At 36.9% G+C, this 12763-nt stretch overlaps 1 protein-coding gene across 1 annotated transcript in view; it reads right to left on the reverse strand.

Moving 5' to 3' along the window:
• The window catches only part of CTDSPL2 (CTD (carboxy-terminal domain, RNA polymerase II, polypeptide A) small phosphatase like 2), a 66603-nt gene extending 54123 nt beyond the window's left edge, over positions 1-12480 (reverse strand). The window contains exon 1 of the mRNA XM_012728537.1: positions 12198-12480. The gene's annotated coding sequence lies outside the window, so the exon portion shown is untranslated. The remainder of the gene's footprint in view (positions 1-12197) is intronic.
• Positions 12481-12763: the final 283 nt, after the last annotated feature.

Consider the following 12763-nt stretch of genomic DNA (forward strand, 5'->3'; position numbering starts at 1 on the left):
TATATATATATATACACTCACTATTGAGAGAAAAAAAAAGTTTTAAGGATGTGTAGAAATTTCAACCCTATCAATTTATTTTTTACACTTGATCTTAGACAAAAGGCTATAAAGAGATGAATGTTTTTTTTTTCTTTTTTAGATAAGAATAAAGTGTTTTTTCTTGCATAAAAGAATTAGGGTGTAAGCAAGAGGTAGGAGTAGATGACAGGATTTACCATATGGGTCTGCTCCCTGGCCAGGAATCAAACTCTAGGTTATAGTGGTGATAGTGCTGAGACTTAACCCACTGGCCACCAGGGAGGTCCCTCACTTGCACATTTTTGTTGGGAATGTAAAATGGTTTAGCCATTTCCCATTCTGTGGAAAACACTATAGCAATTTCCAAAAAGTAAAAATAGAATTAACAATTCTAGATATATATATTCCAAAGAACTGAAAGCAGGTACTCAAAAGGTTATTTGTACACCCACACTGAGAGAAGAACCATTCACAACGTCAAAGGGTAGAAGCAAATCTATCGGCAGATGAATCAATAAACAAAATGTAGTATAAATATGAACTGAAACATTCAGCCTTACAAAGGAAGGACATTCTGCAATGTCCTTCAGGGTATATATGTGCTAAAATGTGATGGCACTTAAGGTAAGTGTGCTAAGTCAGTTTTCATAACTGACAAATACTGTGTAATTTTGTTTATATACAGTACTTAGTGTAGTCAAAATTCAGAGACAAAAAGTAGATGGTTACCAGGGTCAGTTAAGGGTGTTGTTTAATATATCTGGAGTTTTGGTTTAGGAAGATGAAAAAGTTGTGGAACTGTAGAGTAGTATTATTAGGCTGGACAAGATGAATGTACATAATACCATTATGCTATACGTTTGAAAATGGCTAACATGCAAATTTCATGTTAATGTGTATTTTACCACAATACAACATTAAAAAAACCCTACAGATCTCCACCTAATATCTTTTTCAAAGACAATTTTAGGTAAAGGTTTCCAATAGAAACAGGGAAAAACAAAATCTATTATTTTTATCTTTTTAATAAACTATAGTGAAAAAAGGAATGGAAAATGGGGACAACTGAAAGGATTTCTAGAAAAAGGAACTAGAAAATACTTATTCTGTTTTTTAAATATTTACTTCCTATAAAAGAAATTACTTAACCTGTAAACCATAAAGATGATGGACTTTCAAGAATACAATAAATCGAAATATTTCATCTAAATTCTGGATTAAAAAAATAATCAAAATATTTTTTCTGGGCATTTCATAACAGGAAATAGAAGGATAAGCAGGGTTGGGAGAGAGGTTCCGGGAAAAGATAACAAAAATTTAGAGGAAGAGCTGACCACAAGACAGTTTTGGGGAAACTGGAGGAAAAAGCAACATAGGGTCATTTACGGAATTATTCTTTCCATATCTAGACAATTTGATAATTTGTTCTAAACCTGTTCTTTCCTGAGGTCTAAGCAAGGAGCAAACAAAGAAGTGTATTATATACCAAGCAACCATAGGTCAAATAAGTCACAGAATTATAAACTATAGCTCCAGAAAAAAGAGAAGGATTCCGATCTATGACTAACTGGAGTTTTGTATAAAAAGCCATTTTTTCACATTAATGGGGTTCTGACTATGCAATATGTCACCAGCCTACAAGCAAGGAAAAAAAAATGGGATAAAACATAAAAGTAAACTTTTTAAAATAGACCAGAGCTGAGAGCTCAGGACAATCAAAGATTTAAAAGCTAAGAAGTAGGATGTCAGAAGTGGCTCACCTGTGACAGGAAGGGAAGAGAGAATGGTGCCATAAAAACAGGTAGAGGGCCCTCCCTGGTGTGCAACAGGTTAAGTAAGGCACAGCACTGTGAAGCTGTGGCAGTCACTGCAGCAGGGAGCTAAACCCACATGGCGCAGCAGACCTCTCGACCCACCCACTACTCCCATCAGCAGTGTGTTTCAGTCAATCTGCCTGTTCTGCTCCCCACTGTCTCTGGTGAATCTTCTCATGCCCCACACCTCTGGCCTGTACCCCAGTTCTGTATGAAGAGATAAATAAATCTTTTTTAAAAAGGTACAAAAAGAAGTAATCTAAAACTGTTAATAAATACCTAAAGGCAAACTGTGGGCTAGCATACACATCTACTCCTGGGGTTTTAGACACAATGGGAATTAAAATCTACTTGCAGGATCTTTGCCACAGACCTCTACCAGGTACCCAGTATGTGGGTACAGGAGGCTAAATGAGGCTGAAGGTACAGAGCTAGGAGAAGTGAGCAGCCTCTACAAATGGAAAAATCTAATCCCTACCAGTTCCTTCATCCCTCAGGAATAAAAACTTTTCAAGACTGGAGAAGGATCAGCAAATCCAGTTTTTGACCTATTCATGATACCCAGTATTCAATAAAACTGCAAGGCTCACAGAAAAGGGAAGAAAATACAACCCACTGTATGAGACAAAGCACTGAACAGAATCAAAAATCAGTGAAGTTCAAAACAAAAAAGTCAATGAAACCAATGACAGACTTTAAAAAAAGACAAGTTGCCAACATCTAGAATAAAAAATAAACACTACTCACCCAAGAGAAATTTAAAGAAAAATTATGGAATAGTACTTTATACTCATACATCCAATAATTCAAACAAAATGATCAAATAAGTTCATGCTAGAATAGATAACCGGATTAGTCCTTTATCTATTTTTAGAAAGTGAGATCATAGAAAAAGCATGTAATAAAAAAAACTCTAGGTCCAGATAGTTTTACTAGGGAATACCACTATAAGCTGGCACTATATATAATTACTATATGCTACTTCAGTCTTTGCACTCCATCAGTAAGTTTCATACTTACATAAAGCTGTGTCCTGCTTCTGTTATATCATTCTTTTCAATTAATCTTGTCATTTATTTTTTTGGTCAACTTTATTTTTTATATATTCATATTTTAAAATAATAATGATGAACAACTATATACCAGACACATTTTATGAGGGTGGAATGGGAAATGGGATCTAAAACGGTGGGGAGAGAGAAATGCACTGGACTATCGTGATGGCACATGGGTGATTTGGTGATGGGAAGCCCAGGGATTACAACTGAGATGGAAAAAGGCATAAAATGATGAAAAAATAAATTATTATATATTTAAAATATATTTTTATAGCACTTTCATTTCTGTACAGTGCATGCTTGCATGCTCTATCCTATCCCCATAAATTCCCACCACCAATTCATCTGTGAATCATCACCATAATTCCTTGTGCTCTTTTCTCCCCTATTTTGACTCCGCTACCTCCCCTTTCCTTGCAGAATGTCTCTGATTTATAGTTGCCTGCTAATTTTCTTGTCTTTTTTTTTTTTCCTGATCCCTTGTTTCCCCTATTAGTGAAACCATCTGAAATTTTTCTTTTTCCTTCTGGCTTATTTCACTGAGCATATTACCTCCTAGCTCCATCCATGTTTCTGCTAGTAACAGGAGTTTATCTTTTTTGACTGCTAAATAATAGTCCATCTAGCATCTATTCTGGGGCATTTGGGTTGTTTGCATATCTTATCTATTGGAAATAGCCCAAGGGACATCCCCAATGGTATAGGGGTAAAGTCTTCAGAGCTATCATCACTAGTGGCCTCAGTGTGATCACTAGATGGTTCAGCAGAACTCTCCTGTCTCACCCACTGCTCCCCTTAGCAGTGTATTTCAGTAGAGCTGCCTGTTCTGCTCCTTTCTCTGTCTCTTGTGAATTCTCTCCCCACCCCGTCACCCCTGGCCTACACCCCAGTTCTACTAAATATGTTTGTCTTAACAAAACAAAAAAAAAAAACAGGTATCCCAGTAAGTTACCACCTTTCCATCTCAAGTGTGTAAAATTTGGATTACTCCCCCTTACGTAATTCTTTACAAAAATTATACTGAAATAACCTGTTAATATATTTTTAACTACACTATACTGTCTTGAGGCAGAAATCTTATCTGTAACTCCATTAACTTGGCACACAGCTCAATCAATCTTTGTTGAAATGAACCACAATTTCTTCTCATTTTCCTCAGAGAATAGAGAATGGAGGAAACAACTTTATCAATGAAACACAAACAATCCTCACTATAGAAACCAACTCTTGCTCACAAAAAGGGCATAAAAAAATTGCAATTGTTCCTTCCTTCTAACATTTCCTTCCTCTTTACAAAATCCCTGATCCCAAGCAATATTTGAGGCAAACAATTACAACTGCAAATTCCCTTGTGTTTAAAAAAAGGCTGTAATAACGATAAGAACTTAAACCAGGTAGGTAATTTGCTATTCAGTCTGCAGTGCACCAATCTCCATCAAAATGCCCAATGATTCTTAATAAATGAGCTAGGATTATCCTAAAATGCATTCTTCCAAACAAAGGGCTTCTTAATGAACGAAACAAAAAGTGAGTAGTATATACAAATACTTTGTAAAGAGGTCACAAATCAAACTTTAAAGAACAAAGTCTAGATTTCCCCACAAATGTTAGGTATATGTAAATTAAAAGTTGGTTATATAAAGAATAATACCTGCAGGCAAGGTTATGGACTAGGCTCCTGAGGGAGTTATAAAAGGAATAAATTCCAGTTTAGAAGGTTATCAGTTTCTCAATCTATCATTATTTAGATGATGATGTTAGAGTCATTGTAGCATTTCATTTCCTCAACAGCCAAAGGAGTTACTGAATGTCAGACCTATACATTTCAATACATATAAAATTTACCTTTAAAAAAAAGCTGTCAAAATGGGAGATGAGTCATTCCTCTCAGCTGTCTTCATCCTTCTATCACATACACTTTATCCCACATTACCCTAATTATGACATTTACTACATTATAAAGTTTTCAGAATGGTTCATCATTAAGAAAACAATTACTAAAGTAAATGACTTTGTCTCCTCTAGCTCTAAATTCCTATGGGTTGCCAATTTTATTCCACTGCAAATGTTACCACAACTAAACTTGTATTAAAACTTGTATTTGTGAAAAAAGAAAAAGCTAAAAATCACTGCCTTGGTTAACACAAAGTAACATTTTCAAAAGTGTCAGCAATTACTTCCACTATATATATTTCTACGAGTAATCTGAGGCTAAGTTTCAGGTATTACAATTGTCTACTTTTACTCTCTACTACTACTTCCCTACACTTTCATTAAATGACTTCAGAAGAGATTTCTCCGTGCCTGCTACTTGTTGCATAATAAAAGTAAAAAATTAACTAGGCGTTAGGAATAGTAGAGAGTACTATATAAAATAGTGAAGATTCTTTTCACTAAACCTTTTTCAATAAAGTGTGTGCTGAAGACAGCTGGTCTTTTTTGTGTTTATTACTTTTGACAAGACTTTTTATTAGCTAATGCCGTATATTCTTCAGAAACTACTAAATATACTAAAATTTTTGCAAAAATATAGTAAGTATACAAAAAAGAAAAGAGCTGCTGAGTAAGGTTAATAAAAACTACAGTTTTTTTTCCTTTTAAAGTTTTCTTATGAGGACTTCCCTGGTGGTATAAGGGTAAAGTCTCAGCACTATGGATTAAGATACTGCTGCAGCAGTGTTCCATCCCCCGCCAGGTAGCTGACCCACATGGCCCAGCAGACCTCTCCTTGCCCACTGTTCCCTACAGTAGATCTGCCTGTTTTGCTCCCCACTGTCTCTGATGAATACTCTCATCCTCTTGCACTTCCAGCCCTATACCCCAGCGCTTGTATAAATAAAATAAACCTTTAAATGAACAACTAAACATATTTTTTTTCCCTAAAACTATCATCCATTACTTTTTCTATAGAGAAACACAACATATGCATTGTTAGCTGGATGACTAAAAAGTATAAAAATATGAAATGATTGTTTAAAGATGGCATTGTTTGGCTGTTGACCACTGAAAATACTTAAGGTACAGTGACTCAAATACATGTTTTTTTAAAAAAAAAGATTTACTTATTTAGCCCTGCCTGGTGGTGCAGCGAGTTAAAGCACAATACTAAATAAAGATCAAATGCCACTTCCGCATGAGTTTGATCCCCGCCTGCCCCGGAGGTGGAGGTGACCACATGGCTTGGCAGACCTCTCCTGACCCACCTGCCACTCCCCTCAGCAGTGTACTTCGTGGATCTACCTGTTCTGCTCCCCACTGTCTCTGTGACCTCTCACAGCCCCTGAGCCTCTGGCCTGTACCCCAGTTCTGTATGTACAAATAATTAAATCTAAAAGAAAAAAGATTTACTTATTTATGCATATAGTAGTGGGGTACAGGGACGGTGGGAAGATTCCCCTATGGGGAGCAGAACAGGCAGATCGACCAAGTACACTGCTGAGGGGAGCAGTGGGCTGAAACAGCAGTGGTCTGCTGTGCCATGTGCATCACCTCCAGGTGGGGATTGAACTTGCACTGAAGCTGCGGCAGCTAGCTTGCAGTGCTGTGCCCTAATGTGTTGCACCACCAGGGAGGGCCCTCAAATGTTTTCAAATAGTACTAGCACCCCAATCTGAAATGTCCTCAGCAGAAATATTAGGGCAAAGTCAGTACTATTATGAACAGAATGAGACAGTATGCCCTTCTGTTAATGACATACTTGTAGTTCTTTAACCTAAGTTTTAATAGAACAGTAATTTGAAGCTTGATTTAATTTTTTTTTTAAAGATTTATTTATTTGTTCATACAGAACTGGGGTACAGGCCAGAGGCTCAGGGGTGGCGAGAGGCTTCACCAGAGACAGAGTAAGGAGCAGAACAGGCAGATCTATGAAGTACACTGCTGAGGGGAGCAGCGGGCGGGTCAGGAGAGGTCTGCCACGCCATGTGGTCACCTCCCGGGCAGGCGGGAATCGAACTCATGCGGAAGTGGCTTTAGCTTCTCAGTGCTGTGCTTTAACCCACTGCGCCACCAAGGAGGGCAGCTTGATTTAATTTTAACTACCTTCTGTAAATAAAATTTAAAAATCTTATTAGAGCACCCTTACTGCATATGAAACAAATTCATACCAATATAACTTTATAACACAATATGCTACTTTAACAAAGCTGTTATAAATTCATAAGGAATGAGTATCATAAAACTCATGGAAACTTTTTTTCTCAGAATATTCATACGAGGCCTCTCATCATATTACTATAATTTCTGTAATACACATATATATTCCAACACATATTTTTAAATTTACTGATGTCACTTGTATACATATAAGTTACAATGTACTTAACTGGCACATTAACAAAGCATTTTTTAAATTTATTTAAATAATTTATGGATACAAAAATTGGGGTGTAGGCCAGAGGCAGGGGTGGTGAGTGGATTCACCAGAGAATGGGGAGCAGAACAGGCAGATTTACTGCTGAGGGAAATAGCAGGCTAGACAGGAGAGGTCTGCTACACCATGAGGGTTAGCTCCCTAGCAGGCAGGGGGTCAAACTTGTGCTGCAATGGCTGGGGATAGCATGAGAGCACTGTCTTTAACCCCTGCACCATCGGAGGCCCTAACAAAGTAAATCTGAAGATTAAAAAGTGAACTTACTTTAGGCAGAATTTTCTTAAGAATGCTTTTTACTTAAGCAGTCCACACCAAAACTGGGCAAAAGGGGAGATATAAATGCTTATTTATACTCTTATCAAAAAATTCTATTTAAAGAAAGCTTTTTAGTAACGTTAGTCTCAGGACAACATAGAAATTTGAAACCCTCAGCATACATTAATTTGGGATGTTGACAAAAAAGAAAGTTGTCAACTAAAAATCTTTAAATTATGAAATATAGATAAAACATGAAGTCCTCTGCCCAAAATAAATTTGCACTGCCTATAGAAATAATTTCCTTTTATTATTATTATTACCACCAGGAAAAATTAATCATATGGTTAGGATAAACTGAAGACAAGAAAGTTTCTAAAGATTGATTTTTATTTAAATTACTAGTCAGAGCACACATAATTGTAATTCTATAAAAGAAGTTCTCTTTTATTTGCTACTACTGAACTAAAATATTATTCCTAATGAGGAGAAAATGCACAATTATTTGAAATGTGATGATGTGTGCATATATATGTATCTATAACTGTCAATACATCAGAAAAACTAAATGATTACATAGTTACCTTTATTTAACAAAATAATACAGGATTACCTGTAAGGTTAGTGAGAGGCTAATCATCTTCAACTCAAAAGGATAATCATATATGAGGAGTATCAGGAAGAAAGCAATTATTACTAAAACAAGTAATAAAAATAATGTTTCTCAACTAAAAGGACACCTATGTGCTCTGGATATTTTTCTTAACAATATATTCTTAATAAAACAGTTTTGGCAGATGCCTGCCTGCATCTATGCAGCCATCTTCTCCTTTCCTTTTTTTATATAATAAACCTGCCCTTTTGGGTATTAAAAAGACACATACTTTAAATTCCTACTTTAAGGTTACTTTAACTGGCTACATGAGAAACTTAAATGATCAGTTTATTCAGCTAAAGGGTTCTAACTTTTCCTTAAATACTTCTAGCAGTGTCTCTGCTTTTATAGTTTCCAATTTCTCAGTATAGAAGTAGTTAGTCCAAAGAAAGAAAACTATGTATTCCTAGAAACTATTCTCAGAATTGCAGACATATTTAGCCCAATGAAACCATTCTTCCTAAACTATATATTGTTACTACTACTATTATTTTTGAAGTATTCAAGTGTCTTTTTACAGTAGTTTTATGGTTAACTCAAATTAGTAAATGCACTTCCTTGCTCTAAAGTTATTATAATCATGAAAACCTGATTCTTAGAACAAGTTAAAGCACTTCTGATAATTCATGTTTAATCTGCACCTACTTTCTTTTCTACAATCTCTCTCTAAATTAACACAGGAGAGCCTGTGAATATTATAAAATATGGGGTTATTGTGACCATATATTAAAAGTTAGACTTTTTATATAAATATTTCACAACAGATTTTTAAATGGCATTTTAGTGTTTCCATTCACACTTTTCTAAAAATGCTCAACTAACTCGAGAGGCTGCAAAAAAGGTAAACAAACAAAAGGGTGGCCAAATCTATAACCTTATTTGTTACTAAATTCCTACAATTCTTCCTAGAACCACACTTAATCTCACCCTTCATTACTGTCAGATTCTACACGATTTCCAAAGGACCGCAAGAGGTGAAGCTTCTCACAAATATCTCCACCATGTCTTTCCCCCCAAAACAATATACGGCAACTTCCCTAGTCACAGTGCAAAAAAAACATGCTTCCATGTTCACACTGCCTCTGAACCATCACCTGTCTTGTGGTATCAGCAAGTTTATTTGATAAATATATCTGTGTTGATAAAAGATAATAGTAAAAGTTTCTCTCCCAGAGAATGTTATTTTAAACAGAGGATTTTAGAAGGAACTCCATTAATACACAAGAGACAAAGTTTGGCACTGGCAATTCTCAATACCATATGCTATGTAAATCCAATTATAATAGTTTAAATTAAAAATTAATGTAGAGACACAATCAGTAGTGAAATGTATGTCTGGCTTAGATGTGCCTCATGGCAAATATCAAGCGGAAACAAAAACTTCAACTGTATGGCTTTATATGTCCATATCTCTTAAATTTTCTGATCTTCCAATTAGAGCAATGACCTCATATAGTGAATTCAGTTAAAAGGGTCAAGTAATTTTTTGATCTTTTCAAAAGAGTTACTTTTTCACATCATGTATAGGTCCTCTCAGCACTTAAGCAGACTTTGTCTTTCTTTTATGTTCTCACAGTAACTTGGTAAATTATAAATATAACTAAGTATTATTTATTTCAAATTGACAAATACTTTAATCTTTAATGCACTAATCCAAAGCACAATCTCCTGCAACTGAGATAATCTAATGCCATTTTATCCAATCTGCAAATAATTCTATAGTTTCAATTCTAGAGTCTATAAGTACATCCTTTCTGAAAAAACAGGTCCAAGAACATTTGGATGGATTCTGTTATATGATAATCTTTGTTATATGATAATCTTGAGAAGAAACCTCTTGACCAGAAATCAAACACAGTATTAACTACATGAATTTGGGTAAGATAAAACTTCACCAATTCTTAATTTCTTAAGAATGATAAAATAACATTAATAGCTTAAATGAAATACCAAAGGGATACCATGTAGAAAAGATCTTATTTGTTTTCCTATACATTACTAGAAGAAATTTCTACACAGGGCCCTCCCTGGTGGCGCAGGGCGTTAGAACACAGCACTCCAAACAAGCTGCAGCCACTTCAGTATGAGTTCAATCCCCGCCCCGTAAGTGATCCACGTGGCACGGCAGACCTCTCCGGACCCGCCCACTAAGCCCCCTTAGTGTACTTCGTTTATCTGCCTGTTCTGCTCCCCACTCAGTCTTTGGTAAAGCCTCTCACTGCCCCAGCACCTCTGGCATGTACCCCAGTTCTGTATGCATAATAAGTAAATATTTACCAAAGAAAGAAATTTCTACACAGCTACAAGTCTACAAACATTGAGGTATATATCAGTAAAGAGCTTTTATATACATCTTTTCAACCTCTAGACTAAGAAGAGTATTAAAAGTCACTGATTTAATTAAAACAATTGGGAAAATTCTAAAAGATAAGTTTATATAATATAGTGTGTACTACAAATCAAATTTTATTGAAAATAATACTTTCTAAGTTACCCCAAAAGGTGATAAAAACAAAATCTACTTTAGACCAGTAATTTTATTTTAAATCACATATTTGGTCCGACTTTTAAAATACATTAACTTAGCAAATACCCACTGTGCACTCATATCCACGTCCTACCTCCTATTCTTCTGCTCCTAGAATGACGAAAATCAACTCTATCCTAAAAGACTGTTCAATCTAAGAACTACATTTTGCTTTGACATTCTTTATGACCTTGGGGGAGGGGGGGGCGCAACCTATCAAATGATGACTATAATAATGTTTGTGAGTTCCTGTTTATTATTGAAATTCAATCTTCACCTCATGTTAACAACAGAAATCTTCTGAACTACCTAAAGAAGTGAAAACTTCAATCATATGCATCAAATGATAAGCATTACCAACCAAATTTTTAAAAACTATTAAAAAAATTCTAAGGTCCCAAATCCAGCAAGACTTAAAATAAATTCTCAAAAACACCAAGAGCTAAGGCTTCTCCTTACAGACAACCAGTCTGCAATGAAGGGGGTAAGGAGTGGGGGGTATTACGGGGACGGGATGGAGGACCACTAAAACTAGCTTTAACTTGCCATTTCCTTGTTTTTATAATAACAACAGCTGGAGGACAGACGAAAATTTCAAACTTGGCAAGGAATGGGGAGAGCGTATACAAAGAAATCTACAATCTGAAAATTACAAAGATAAGTCTGTTATTCAAGACACTAATTTGTATAACCCATGTATACAAATCATCTTGGCACTGTTTATTAGCATTAGAAAGATCCCTGCCTTGGAGGAACATCTACTAAGTACATTTCATTTCAGGATCTTAGGGCAGTTTACGAGCACTATCTCCTTAGGCATCCCTAAGGTACTCTAAAGTGCTTAACATCATTCACACATGCAGCCACCACTAGGGTAAAAAGTAAATAAACACGATTTACTTATGCAATTATTTACCACGGAATTCTAGTCAAGAATGCAAAAGTAAACATCCATACAGGCATTAAATACCCAAAGAAAGCGCAGAATACTACGGGTCATAATATTCACCCTTAATTGACCACTAAAGAAACCAAAGATCAGGGGCCTTCCACATGACTGTTCTTTACTACTACTCTTGATTTGAAAAAGTAACAACGTCAACTCAATATTTTGACAGTACAGGGGATAAACAGAAGTTAAGTTAAATTTCTTCTCCAAGATCCTCAAAACATGTTTATAAAAATTAAGAGCAACGCCCCCTAAAAAAACACCTACTATAAGGAATGAAATATCGAAAACATTAGGTGAACCAAGATTGGAAAAGCTGATCTAACCCAATTACCGGGAGAGACCACAGGGTTGGGGACCAGGAACGTGAGATCGGGGTGGGGGTGGGTAGCAAAGTGAAATCTAACCCCAGAAATCACAACACAGGCCGCAGCCTAAGAGCTGAAGCAGGCGGGAAGTGAGCTCCCCTTCTATTCTTAGGGGAAAGTCCAAAAAAAGAGAGGCTACACAGAGCGGACGTCCAAGGCGCCAACAGTGCATGCCTACCTCGGCGCCAGAGCCGCTGGAGGACCCGGTTGAGAAGGGGAGGAGATCCCGGCAGACGGCCCTGGAAGAGGAGGACGACTAAGGTTAGGAGCAGCGGCAGCGTCTGGACGAGGGGGATTACCTAACTGTGACGACAGAGAAAGTGTCCTCAGGCTCCGGCGATGGTCCGGACTGCGCAATGTGTGGTGTCTTTCCCGCTTAGCCCGCAGCAGCAACACAACCAGCTCCTTCAGCCAGTCGCCATTTCCCGCCTACCGACCTGCTGCACCGCACGGACAGGGACCCGGATGGAAAGCGGCCGCTCCGCGCAGGCGCTTTGACTTCCTCCTCCCCCTCCCGCCACAATTCCGCGAGGTGGGAGGGAAGGAATGCGGGTGGCTGCAGCTATCGGGAAGAAAAAAAAAAAAAAAAAACCAGCAACAACAACTTTTACTTCCGTGAAGAGCGTTGGCGTTCCAGCCGCCGGAAGAAACTCGTGAGCTGGAATTCCTTTCAAAAATTGCACACAGGGCCTTAAGACGGGTTGGAGTAACAAGGACACAACCGATCAGGATACGCCGGGGCCT

The sequence above is a fragment of the Condylura cristata genome, unplaced genomic scaffold (assembly GCF_000260355.1).
Source record: "Condylura cristata isolate star-nosed mole 26May11 unplaced genomic scaffold, ConCri1.0 scaffold00023, whole genome shotgun sequence".
NCBI lineage: Eukaryota > Metazoa > Chordata > Mammalia > Eulipotyphla > Talpidae > Condylura > Condylura cristata.